This window comes from Amblyomma maculatum, chromosome 1 (genome assembly GCF_055883805.1).
Source record: "Amblyomma maculatum isolate TAMU_Amacu chromosome 1, ASM5588380v1, whole genome shotgun sequence".
NCBI lineage: Eukaryota > Metazoa > Arthropoda > Arachnida > Ixodida > Ixodidae > Amblyomma > Amblyomma maculatum.
In genome coordinates, this window is record NC_139344.1 from 361,018,895 (window position 1) to 361,032,656 (window position 13,762).

The following is a 13,762-nucleotide window of genomic DNA, read 5'->3' on the forward strand; positions in this document are numbered from 1 at the left end:
TCTGGGCGCCTGCTGAGATCGTGTTTTTGAAGTAGCGACAAAGTTCCCAATCAACACTGAACAATTTTTAACCATTTTTATCATTTTTGTTGACCCTTAAACCATGCAATTTTGCAGAAATCCGGATATGCGCGTTGTAATGGCGGAGCTACAGGGAACTGTAAAGGGGCTTTTCAGAGACAGCACGCAAATGGTATTCGTCACGCATTGTCTTAAAGCCTTGCCTAATTAGTTCGTTGTAATATAAGAACCTAATGTATATGCTTCATTGTTTTTCAGAAAGTCACGACTCAGCCACATATAGTTCTCCCACAAAACGTAGATCCGTACCCTTATCACTTACGTTAAAAACCGGATTAGAACATTTAGTAAAATCCCTAACGTATTCTCCTTGTGCGATGCTTTTTAATAAAGTTCTTCGTATAACAAACGCCATTTTTATCGCCTCTTGAAATAGACTGTCTTTTCTGCAAATACTCATTTTGCAGCTACGTTTCAGGTTTACTAAGGGGAAAAAAGGAAAGGAAAGTCCTTTACTGCTAATTCTTACAAACGGTATACCCGAATAATGTTGGAAACTGCACTTCATGTAGGCTAGTTTTTGTTGAGTATCTTCCTGGCATTACAGCCGGTGTAAGTTTCCACAAAACTAAACTTGGGCGTCGACGTGCCGGCCACGATTCCAAGGAACCAAAAAGCTATTACCAAGTTCACAAATCAAGCCCTTAATATAATTTCTCGTGAGCGTGTGACAAGGCCCCTATGCTCCTGGCAGCTTTAAATGTCGCCTATATTGCGCGCTGTCAACGAGGCCATGGTCTTGAAAGTTTAATAACGAAGACAGATTGAGTTTGACTGGATGAACACTCGGAGACTTCCTGGTTCAAGGAAGCCGTCGATTCTTTCAGCTTCTTTCCTTCTTTTTATTACGTTGGTTTTTCGCTCGGTGAAATTGCCATGAATTTATGAGGCTACGTGGATAACAGAAAAAGTTGCTTCATCGCTTTTACAGTGCGCGCAGTTTTGACCTACCGGCAGGCCGAGAGAATGACAAAAAATTTTCGCATGAGCCGGGCACGTCTTGTAGCGATCTGCATTTAACGCAATAAGAATTGGGCAAGCTGGTTTGGAGAAATGTCGTGCATGTTAAGCAGCTCAGAAGGGCTCTCTTCGTAGTCTGCGAGCGAATTTTAAATGCACTGCGTGAGTGATGGGGTGAAGTGCGAGCCTCCCCTTTACATACTGTAACAGCTTCGAAAGATTTTTTTTTCTTCCGCCGCCTTTGTTCGTTCAATCAAGTCTGCAGTGGACCGTGGTTCATACCGAGCGACTGAAATATGGGCTTCTATTTGTTCATATCTCCCTTTTTTCATCTTTGCGTTGATTAGTTTTCGGCTAATGCGAAGCGCGGGCTCCTGAAACCATCGTTGCACGATCATCGACTCCCGAACCCGTCGTACTCGTCAGCGCGATCTTAAAAAGAAGGGACTAAACACGAATTAGTTTTCGGTCAACACTGAGCTTGGAATCCGTAATCGCATAGGCCTTCTACGCCCAAGTAAGGACAGTGAATTATTCAGCGCGGAAAACCGCAACTATCTGACAGAGAAAAGCAGAGTTGGAGCTCTTCTTACACAAGACTTGACCTAAAACCCAAAGGGGAAATGAGATTCCAAGTCGAGTTGAACGATCTACCCTGCGAAAGAAGAGACGACGCACGAGAACGGGTAGGGAACCTCGTTTTGTTTACTTCGCGTTTGACAAAGCTTGCTAGTTTGGGGATAAATATCTTTTTTTTTTATATCTTAAGGAAAGTGGAGACGTCGATCGGCCGGACAGGCTTTGGCGCGCTATTGCATATGCCATTATGAAATCAGAAGAGGAACGACCGGGAAAGAGACTGTATACAGAGCTTGGCTGTATCGTTTTCTACAACAATGACAGTATGCAGACCATTTTCTTTTCACCATCGCTTCCGAATCATCATATATCTAAATATCAGCCTCTGCTAGCATTCTCATGTGAGCATTCGAAAAAATATGTGTGTACGTGACACTCGGATATACTCGCGGACCAGTGCGCACTAAACTAGCAAACCCCGTTTTCAATAACGGAATGCTCGATTGGGCACTGAGAATGTTTAAGGCCCATCATTTTTACAGAACATGACAGAAAACAATGTGAAGACACAAGGAGATCGGCGGGTTACTTTGAGAGTGTGCATCCCTATGACTGAAACCGATCTCACAGCCTATGTAAGGCCAGAAACATATGGCTACGGATAACGAAGATACTGTCCTCCTCGTAAAGAATAGGCATTACGAACATGTTATGAGCACTGTGTAACGAAAAACCTCTCCCAATAAACTCGAATCTTCCCTTCCTTGCGCCAGTTCCCGTGAAGCGTATCCGAACATATTTCCTGCCCTCAACTCCGCATTCTTCCTCAGTTGAACCCGTGAGTGTTTCGCTCTGTCTACCTTGCTCATTACCTACAGCGGCCAAGCCCATTATATGATCTTTGTTTCTTTTTTGATATCGCTGCCTTGTAAAATTTATTGTACCTGATAAACTATATAAATTGTACTCACTCATTTATCCAGCCGGAATGTGACATCCTGCAGCAGCATTCGGAGAGAGGTCCGTACCGCGTATCTGCGCAGCCTGCCTTTGCCGGCACGCGTGTGTTGTTTTGCCAACAGCTGCACTACCGTACCGCAGCAGCGGGGGATGCCCCTTGGTATTTATTGCTGCGCAGCTGTGTCGCAGTTCGCAAAGGCATTGCAGCTGGCCGCGTCGACCGCGCAGGGCTGCGATTCACAGTTTCTGTTTTCGACCATGGTTAACCGAGCCGTCAGTCGTAGCTTTCAGTTGAGGTGAGATCCGGAGATATTACTTTTATCATCGGTTAACGCCTTATGTGTACCATATACGCGGAGAATATATATAGCACATTCTCATTTATCACCTGAATGTACGATTCTGTTCTCTTCCTTCACAAGATGGATGAACGGAATGGATGGAATGTAGAGGCCTCCCATTGAAATTGGGTGGTGGAAGTTGCCATCAAGTTAAGAATTTTTCTTCTTTATATTTATTTAATGCCGTTGAAGAAACGATCATAAATTCGTCATTTCCTGGATTACAGTTTTATTCCTAGACTTCCAACCTTAATCATCTCTTTGGTTTTCAGCCATCAATCTTCCAATCGTCTTTTGCTATTGTACAGCTCAGATTAATTCACCTAACCATTTTTATCACTAAAAGTTAGGACCTCAGAGAGAGTGAGTGCCTGCATCGACGACCGGATGGATATTGTCAAATTTGAGTATAAGTTCAATTTTGATTTGAGTCAGTCGAACTGTTTCTACCGATTTACCCCACACTGCACATGATGCCATCTTGGTTAAGTTTCTTTCTGTAACTGCACGTTAAAAGGCGCCCTCATCTAGCTTCAAAGAGGGCACTGCGTCTTGGGTAATCAAAAATTCCTTCCGGCCTACCTTTTCCAGTTTCGACAGAGTTCTACGCTGTGCTTATTTTTCATTGTATTAGTATCGTTTTACCTTCTGTGTTTTCAACTAATCGATTAAAGCTTTTATTCCTCCCTCCTTGTGTCCTGCACTCTTACTGCTTAGTTTCCGAGTTATTTTTCGTTATTGTAAGTGAACGCTTTTTCTTCATAAATATTGTCACGCTAATGACGACGATGAAGGATGGTGATGGTGGGACAGAAGAGGAAGAAGAAGCGTTGGTGCCTGGGGCTAGTAGGCTTCACCTTATCCCACTGCCATATCACTGTAAATAAACACCCCTTTGCTATTTCATCGTAACAACTTGGTGGAGGTGCTCCGTTCGATCCCCAAGTACGGCGCAGCAAGAACAACTCGAGTTTCGACGTAGTCGCCGCCTTGCTGGACTGCCACCGCTTCCAAACACCATGGACCACACCGATTCTAACCGTGCCAGCCGCGACGCTTCAAGCCAGGCTGGTGACAGGCCTGCCCCCTCCAGCTCTATTCCCTGCCTGCCTTACCGGGAACCACGACCGTTTGCAGGAGAGGAAGGTGAGGACGTTGAGAAGTGGCTACTTCATTATGAACGAGTTAGTCGGTACAACCGGTGGGACCCTATCACCATGCTCACAAATGTCGTCTTCTTTCTAACTCACACGGCGATGACATGGTTCGAGAATAACGAGGACAATTTGACAACTTGGGAACGGTTTGCCACCGAGATCAAACAGCGTTTTGGTGACTCTGTACCGAGCAAAAAGCGGGCTGAGCAGACCCTTGCCCAAAGAGCTCAATTGCCGGATGAAACTTGTACCACTTATACAGAAGAGATCCTCAGATTGTGCAGATGTGTCAATTCCAACATGCCCGAAGAAGACAGAGTCGGCCACATTTTGAAGGGTATCGCGGCTGACGTGTACAACTTTTTAATCGCCAAAGACAGCCTTGAAACCGTCTCCGATGTCATTAAACACGTCCGCGCTTTTCAAGCTCTGAAAACGCGTCGTATTGTGCCAAAATTTGGGCGGCTGGCCAACGTGCCTACCGTGGCCAGCCTTGATGACCACGCCCAACTAGATCTTCCGTCGACGATCCGGCAAATCGTGCGGGAAGAACTCCTGCGGCTCAACCCACTTCCCCTGCACGAATCTGCTGAGGTCTCTGTCCAGAGGGTATCTAGATGGCCGGCTTCACCACCACAAGCGATTACCGTTCAGCCTTTCCCACAAGCTCCTGAAGTTGCAGCTTCCATTGACTATCCTCCTATGCATTTCGCCAACCGGAATGCGTCGGTGCCTGACGCCCCAAGGTATGACGTCGCCTCAAGTGCACATAGATCTTCCATTCGATCTACCAGGAATCCTGAGCAGTATGAGCATTCAGCCATACCTACGACGCACCCAGCTGTTCCCTGCTCTTATTCGTAACAGCATTTTCTACCTTCCCCGCCGATATGCTACCACTGCGGCGTCGAAGGTCACATCGCCAGATACTGCCGTAGTAGGTTCCCACCTCGCTATAACCGTCCGGCGCTTCCAACAGCACCCAACAATCGGCAATACAATCCCGTTTTTCAACAAATACTCAGCGTGGGTATTACCGCAACATCCATAACCAGAATATCCGCGACCACTCCCCTGCATCCGATAGAAGTGTTACTCCACCACCCGTCTTCCGTGCGCGTCGTTCTCCATCACCACGACGGCGCTCCATGTCGCCTCAGCATCCTCAGCAGGAAAACTAACCAGCGCGACCAATGGGGGTGAGGCCGCTGGAAATGTGCTGTGTGCCAACATCCCTCCAACTATAATGCTCAAAAACAAAATTCGTGTGTTTATTGATGGTGTGTATACATTAGCTTTGGTGGATACGGGTGCGACTGTGTCTGTGATGAGTAATCAGTTTAGGCGCTTGTTGGGACGCAAAGTGATGTTTGAATACGACCGTGCTTCAACGTTTTGTGGTGTGAGTGGAGAGGCGTTGCGGCCACTGGGTGTGTGTAGTGCGCAAGTGTCTGTGGGTGGTGCAATTCTTCAAGCCGAATTCGTAGTCTTACCCCACTCTACACATGACATCATTTTAGGAATGGACTTCTTGAAGTTTTGTGGCGCTACCGTAGACTGCCGAAGTCAAGAGGTTCATTTTGACGGCTCGCATCTGCAGACTCTTTTTGAAAGTGGCCGTGATGAAGAAACAGTTTTTAGTATTACCGAAGACACAGTAGTGTTCCACCCTTGTCTGCCATGTTCGTCCCCGTGTCCGTTCCACTTCTTGAGAAGGTTTCATTCCAGGCCATGGTGCACCCAGTTCACTCAGCATGCCTGAAGAAAAATGTAATTATCCCTCACTGTATGATATCCGTGCATCATGGTAGTGCCTCGTTATGGACCATCAATCCATCGTCCGAGCCCGCAGTTTTACCAACGGCATTGAAGCTTGCCTCCTGTGGACCCGATGCGCCCCACGTCGTTGCTTTGGTCACAGATGCTACGAGTGCCACCGTACCTCTGTCTGCTGATGAAACTTCGATCTTCCGCATGATCAGCGCCGATCTCAGCTCACCTCAACGCCGTACTCTTGTGGATATTCTTCTACCTTTTTCGCCTATGTTTGACTTTTCTGAAACAGATGGACCAACCTCTCGCCCTGCACATCGGACCCATCATAGCATCGACACTGGTTCGGCTCGTCCCATTCGTCAAAAGCTATATCGCGTGTCCCCATCTGAGCTCAAAGTCATTCATGAGCAAGTGGAGGACATGCTACAGAAGAAGGTGATACAGGAGTCATCTAGCCCCTGGGCTGCCCCTGTTATTCTTGTACGCAAGAAAGACGGTTCGTGGCGATTCTGCGTCGATTATCGGCGTCTAAATTCTGTTACGAAAAAGGACGTCTATCCTCTTCCTCGCATAGACGATGCCCTCGACTGCCTCTCTGGTGCGTCCTATTTTTCTTGTCTTGATCTCAGATCTGGCTACTGGCAAATTCCAATGGACCCTGCGGATAAGAAAAAAACAGCCTTCGTAACGCCAGATGGCCTTTATGAGTTTAATGTTATGCCATTCGGGCTGTGTAATGCGCCAGCTACATTTGAACGCTTTATGGACACAGTTTTGCGCGGCTTAAAATGGGGCATTTGTCTTTGCTATCTGGACGATGTCGTCATATTTGGGAAATCCTTCCAAGAACACAATGACCGTCTAGTACGTGTCTTGAATTGTCTGCACAACGCCGCCCTAATTCTGAACTCCAAAAAGTGCCGCTTTGGAGAGCGCCAAGCGCTGGTGCTAGGACACCTTGTCAATGGTGATGGTGTAATGCGGGAACCCCAGAAAACTGCCGCTGTTGAGTCTTTTAAACCCCCGCAGACAGTGAAGGAGTTGCGCAGTTTTCTAGGGTTGTGCTCGTATTTTAGACGCTTTATACATCGCTTTGCTGACGTTGCTTACCCACTGACGTGCCTTCTCCACAAAAACTCTACTTTTAACTGGACACCAGACTGCGACGCCTCATTCCGTCAACTGAAGTTTCTTTTAATATCGAAACCCATCCTACGTCACTTCGATCCTACTGCAATGACAGAAATACACACGGACGCTAGTGGAATTGGTCTCGGTGCAGTCCTTGTCCAACGGCACGATGAACGAGAGCATGTTATCGCGTACGCAAGTCGTACCCTGAGCAAGCCGGAGCGAAACTACACAGTCACCGAACAGGAATGCCTAGCTGTAGTTTTCGCTGTGCAGCGTTTCCGTTCATATTTGTACGGACGTTCGTTTACTATCGTAACTGACCATCATTCACTCTGTTGGTTGCGGAACCTTCGAGACCCATGTGGTCGCCTCGCACGCTGGGCCCTCCGGTTACAGGAATATGACTTTGCCGTGGTTTACAAAAGCGGGAGGCGTCATGCAGACGCAGATTGTCTTTCTAGGATGCCAATGGCCACGACTGGACCTGAAAGCGACGATTTCGACAATTATATATCGACCCTCGAGCCAGCGTTCCCCGACACGAATGTTTTCAAAGCGGAACAGCAAAATGATACCAGTCTGCAGCCTCTCTTTGCCCAAGCCAACGTACCTACAAGCCGTTTTTGTGTGCATGATGGCCTCCTATGGAAAAAGAGTTATTCGCCTGTCGGCCAGCGATAACTACTCGTAGTTCCCAAGACGTTGTGCACGGACGTATTGCGTGTTATGCATGATGATCCAACTTCTGGGCATTTGGGATCGGTTCGAACACTCCACCGTGCTCAAGAAAGATTTTACTGGCCCAGAATGCGCTCGACGGTTGAACAATACGTTGCCAGTTGCAAGCAATGTCAACGCCACAAACGTCCAACTGCAACTCCGTCTGGCTTGCTGCACCCTGTGAAGACCCCGACAGCACCGTTTGATCAAGTAGGAATTGACCTCGTAGGTCCGTTTCCGAAGTCCGTGGATGGAAATCGCTGGATTGTAATCTGCGTGGACTATCTCACACGTTACTGTGAAACCGCCGCTCTTCCATCTGCTACGGCGCATCAGGTGTCGCTTTTCTTGCTGCACTCAGTCATCTTACGACATGGGCCGCCACGACTTGTCATCACTGACCGGGGCCAACAATTCACTGCTGATGTTATTGAAGAGCTCATGCGTTTATGCGCCGTAACTTTCCGACACTCGACGCCATACCATCCCCAGACAAATGGCTTGACTGAGCGCGTCAACAGAACGCTTATCAACATGCTAGCCATGTATGTGGACGCAGGGCATAAGAACTGGGACACCATACTGCCCTTCATCACGTATGCGTTTAATACCGCCACGCATGAGACGACTGGGTACAGTCCATTTTTTCTGCTCTATGCCAGACCGCCACGCTACTCTCTGGATACTATCCTGCCCTTCACAAGCCGTGAAGACCCCTGCCTGGCTGAGACCCTCTGTCTCGCCGAAGAAGCTCGGAGAATCGCCAGATTACGGTCTGGTGCTTCACAAGAACGTTCTAAAGTGCGATATGATGCCAGTCACCGGCGGGTCACGTACTCTGTAGGGGATTTAGTCTGGCTATGGCGTCCAATTCGGCGCCGTGGCCTACATCAAAAACTCTTGGCCCATTATGACGGCCCATATGTGGTTATCAAACGCCTTAGTGATTTAACTTATGGAATAGCCCGCCTGACAGCATCGGGTCGCCGGTCTGCCAAAACCGAACTGTGTCATGTTGCCCGCTTGAAGCCGTGTCAGCCTCGCACGACTCACGAACACGCCCAGAGGGCTTCGTCTGAGTAGGGGGGAAATGTCACGCTAATGACGACGATGAAGGATTGTGATGGTGGGACAGAAGAGGAAGAAGAAGCGTTGGTGCCTGGGGCTAGTAGGCTTCACTTTATCCCACTGCCATATCACTGTAAATAAACACCCCTTTGCTATTTCATCGTAACAATATTCAAACACCTCAGCTGCTCATCTATTATCGACCGATCTCCTATGAATAGCCTTAGGCATAAAATCGAATTCCTGAAAGTAAGCCCCGACAGCGCTATTTCCATCCACCAGTTCTCTGTATTTTATTACGCCGCATCTTCTCGCCTTTTTGCTCTATAAGACTGTTCATGCTTTTTTTTATACATGTCAGTCTTTCGTTTACCAACACTCTTAGATACTGGTGCGTCTGCAACTGCGCGACAATATTTGGGCGTCGGGCACAGCAGCTACACCTCCTGGAAAATAAGAAAATTATGAAAATGTGTTGTAAAAAAATGAGGTTTTACTCTAGTGCTTGTGTAGCGAAAGCAATATAGCTACATTTTCATATGGCAAAGGCAGGGGTAAGGATCCACTTCGGCGGTGTATAATTTTTTGCTTTTTTGATTTGAAAGCAAATGAATAATTTACCATACTTAACCATCCTTTAAATGCTATATGGGATGGCTTTTAATCAAAATACCTAGCTGTTTGTTAAAGAAGCTGTGAGCTGAGTGAAGAGGCGACATTGAAAATTGGAATAGGGCAACGCTTACACAATACAATAAACAGCTCCTAAACCATTAACCGCCTTTCCTGGGTTTGTGTTATACATTAGGATTGCAGCCTCATACAATCCTGAGCCATAATCACGATTTTAAGTGCTCATTGACGACCAGGAGGAGAAAGTGAGATTGGAGATACCGTAACATACCGCTTAGAGTTCGGAATTACGTCACCAGGAAAGGCGGGGGGGGGGGGGGGGGTGTCATGATTGTTATGTTTAATAAGAATTTGTTTTATTCAAGAAAAGCTCTCCTCATCTTCAACTGCCACCATAATAAAGAAGACCGTAGACTGCCACACTACAAAGCAGTCATGGGGGACAAATCAACAATGTGTTTTTTTTTTATTTTATTACTAAAGCTTGCACGCATTGTTAGGAGAAAAACAGTGCTGCGGTGACAGCACAGGAGAGCTGTAAATTTGAAAATGGCGCCGCACACCGTGCTTCGCAGTATCGAAGATGTGGCAATAATTTGTTTGTATGGAGTTTTGCATCACATTTTCGTGTGTTTGCATTCTTTTGTAATAAATATGGTAAGCAGAAGTATACATTCATAAATCTCACTGTTAAAAGTTCTAACTGGAATAATAATCAACATTAGCGTTTTTGAAGTGCGTTTAAGCCTAAAAGACGTTTCTTTTTGTTGTGATCCCTAATTGCATGCGTTTTCGCTTTTGAATATATTGTGCCGAGTACTATTTTTAATTACAATGAGAGGGCCTACAAAGTGAACGAGGAAGAGAAAGTTTCGCGGCAACTTGCCATTGTATCAAACTAATTCGAAATCGTATCTGCAGAGAGGGAAATCTTGAGGCATACTGCCACAAATAAAGCCGATCAGCTGCTGCTCTAGAAGCATTCAGACTATTGTTTAGGGCTTTACCATCATGGAGCTTCCTAACGCATTCATTGGTGGAAACAACATCAAAGAATAATAATTCAGCTAGTCTGTTACGGTTGTTTTAAGCTAACATTTATTGAAATCGACACAATGAAATTTCCCACCTAAAATACTGTGGCTTATTATAATGATGACAATAAAGCAGGAAAGGCTATCTTGAAAACACTTGCCATCCAAACAAGTGTATCCGGCCAAGTTGATTGCTCCCAAACAGCTTGAAAAAAAAAAAAAAAGCGTTTTGAAATGGCTCAGCTCCGAAGGTCCTCAAAAAGAGAGGAGTGTGGAAGAAAAAGATATAAATATGATCACGACCCAAGGAGTCGCCGACGTGCGGGTGGTCGTAGGGTCGTGCAAACGTACAGGGAAATGACATGTAGGCTGACTAAAGAAGAAGCGTTTTTTTTTTTTTTTGTAATCAAATACGGTCTAGCCCGAGGCCTCCTCAAACGCCCACAGCTGCTTTGTCGTCGTTACGGATCAGTGAGGAGGTCTCGCGGTGCTAGGCACGTGGCAATATGAAGAAAGGTTTCGGGCAATATGTCACGAAAGACTTCAGCTCCATGGACCCTGCTGGCGTGTTCCGAGCTGCACTGCAGGGGAACTGTACACGTACAATTGATTTTTTTTTCTCAAACCCACATGTTACCACATGAAACCACAAAGTAAGTACATGCACCTTTTCTTGACCACTTTTGACCGTTTAGCTGAAACGTTCTCATATTGCATAAACGCATCTCGCAAATGGTCTGAACCTAAACTATTTTGAAACTTTGGGAGCAAAATGTCAGAAAAGTAAAAAGTTTCGGGAAGACAGTTTTTCGGTGCATGACGTAAGGGTATGTTATGTATGCAAATATATTTTATTACATTTAGGTTAAATCCATCAACATGTAGAATTTGTGCACAAAATTTAAAGGCGATCCACTTTTAGTTGCTTTTTCTTTAGAAAATACATTGTATTTATTGCCCTTGCGTAAATTTGCTGTTTGCTACTCAAACACCAAGGCTGCATACTGTCGACCTGCCTATTTAACCTATATGCCGAGTGCATCACGAGGAAGGCCGGTCTGGACGAGACTTCAGCTGGAGTGAAGATTGCTGGAAAACGTATCAACAACCTTAGATATGCGGATGATACCACTTTAATGGCTGAAAGTGAAGTGGAACTCAAGTGACTTCTGATGCGCGTACCAGAAGAGAGTGAGAAGTTTGGGCTTAAACTGAATATTAAAAAGACAAAGATCATGGCGTCCTGCCCTATCAAGTCCTGAGCATCAAGGGACAAGAAGTGGAAGCTGTGACAGATTTTCTGTTCTTGGGCTCCGAGATTACCCCGTAAGGAGACTGCAGCCATGAAATTAGGAGACGCCTGCTTCTTCTGGGAAAGAGAGTCATGGCTAGCCTTGACCGCCTAGTAAAGAGCAGAGACATTACACTGCCAACCAAGATCAGTATAACTCGCGCTATGGTCTTTCCAGTTGTGGTGTATGGATGCGAGAGTTGGACTGTGAAGAAGGCTGACCGCCGAAGAATTGACGCGTTTCAATTGCGGTGCTGGCGGAGACTCTTGTGAGTTCCTTGGATGGCCAGAATATCAAATCAGTCGATATTGTCGACCATAAACCCTGACTGCTCATTGGAGGGTCAAATTCTAAAGTTAAAGCTCAGCTACTTTGGTCATCTGATGAGAAGAGAGGAATCGCTGGAGAAAAATTTGATGCTGGGAAAGGTTGAGGGTCGCCGGAGAAGGGGTAGGTAGCGAACGCGATGGTTAGATGGCATCCTCGAGGCGCTGCGGATGAAGTTATGTGATGTTAGGAAGACGGTGAGAGACCGGAAAGCGTGGCGTGACATGGTCCATAGGGTCACGAAGAGTCGGACACGACTGAACGACTGAACTGAACTGAACTCAAGTGGCAAAACAGGCTGCAGTGCAAGTGACAGAAAATTGAGACCGGAGGCATAAGTAGCGAATCCCAAAATTTCGCATTAGATAATGCTGCAGTTTTTGTGGTACCGAGCAGAACCAAAGTGGCCGACTTACCCCTTTACACGGCCTTAAATAGGCATAAGAACATCTACATCTAAATATTTATCGCAGAACAAATATATTATCTGGCTCTTTCTAGGTATGCTAAAGTATTTCCCGCTGCAAAAAGCTCATTAATACCTGAGAAAATTGAATTGAAAAACCTACAACAAATCCGGTAACGTCTACACCGAAACTTTCATATGCACCTTTGTAGAGCCGCATATGACGTCACCTCTTTTTCCTAGTTTAAGATGGAAAATGATTGATAAAGAAGAAATTTCGTCTGCTGCAGGCAAAGTCGAGCGATAATGGCACCAAATTTTGGGGATACATAATGTTTTAACTCTAGATCATTTGGCGCACAAGACAGCAACTAGAAACACCTACAATATATTTATAAAGACTTTAGATGAGCAGTCAAATCTACATGGGTATCTGTTGGCAGGCATATTACAGCTTCCGAGAAAATGAGGCAGCGAACAATTTTCGCATATCGCAAGCTGTTATTAGGAAATGCGGCTTCATGCAACTTCCCCATAGGTCCTACAGTTTGACGATGGCTCTCGATGATTACTTATCTATCGTAACATTATCTTTTAGCAGCACAGAGATTTCCTTTAGGTGATAGAGTTAACGAAGTGGTGTCCGTGCTTCTGTACTAGCATTACTCCACCTTATTTCGAGAGTGTCTTTAGTGAAGGCAAATAAATGCATGTGCATTTGTGCTCAGAGGGACTGTATTGGAAAGCAGTAAGAGTGCGCCCAGAAATTTCTGTTCGGTTTGGTTTAGTTCCTGGGGTTTGACGTCACGAAGCGACTCAGGCTATGAGGAACCACGTAGGGAAAGGCTCCGGTTAATTTGAGGTTCTTTAATATGCGCTGACATTGCACAGTGCAAGGACACTTTGCGCGGGATCCAACCCGGGCGTACCGATTCCATAGTTGAGCGTCCTAACACTGAGCTACAGCAGCAAAAAAAAAAAAAAAAAATATCTTAAAGTTCTTTTAAACTTCATAAATTTATACTGCACGTTGGAGAAGTATGTTATTTTTTGAATGCTTGCCTTTTTACAGTAAAAAACGACGCACCTAGAGATGGCACAATTTTGCTGGAGTTATTGAGATAGCAGGTAAAAATCTGGAACTGTATAATAAATGTCCTAAAACAACGCATAACTCCATAAAAAGCAGCGTTTAAAACAATTGTTGAAAAGTTCTGCGAGAGGTTTTCAAGCCGTCAACTAAAGCAGCGTTAGCGGAGCTATAGCAAGCTACAAGAAGGCTTTTTGCGGTTCA

At 45.7% G+C, this 13,762-nt stretch overlaps 1 protein-coding gene across 10 annotated transcripts in view; it reads right to left on the minus strand.

Moving 5' to 3' along the window:
* The window catches only part of LOC146207932 (venom serine carboxypeptidase-like), a 154,366-nt gene that overhangs the window by 89,137 nt on the left and 51,467 nt on the right, over positions 1 to 13,762 (minus strand). For 6 of the 10 annotated variants that reach the window (XR_014704550.1, XR_014704555.1, XM_084591630.1 and 3 more), the window contains exon 1: positions 2,592 to 2,730. The exons of 3 other annotated variants lie outside the window; for them this stretch is intronic. The gene's annotated coding sequence lies outside the window, so the exon portion shown is untranslated. Of the gene's footprint in view, positions 1 to 2,591; positions 2,731 to 13,762 lie in introns of those variants that run through there. One more of the 10 variants, XM_084591596.1, reaches the window with a different exon arrangement.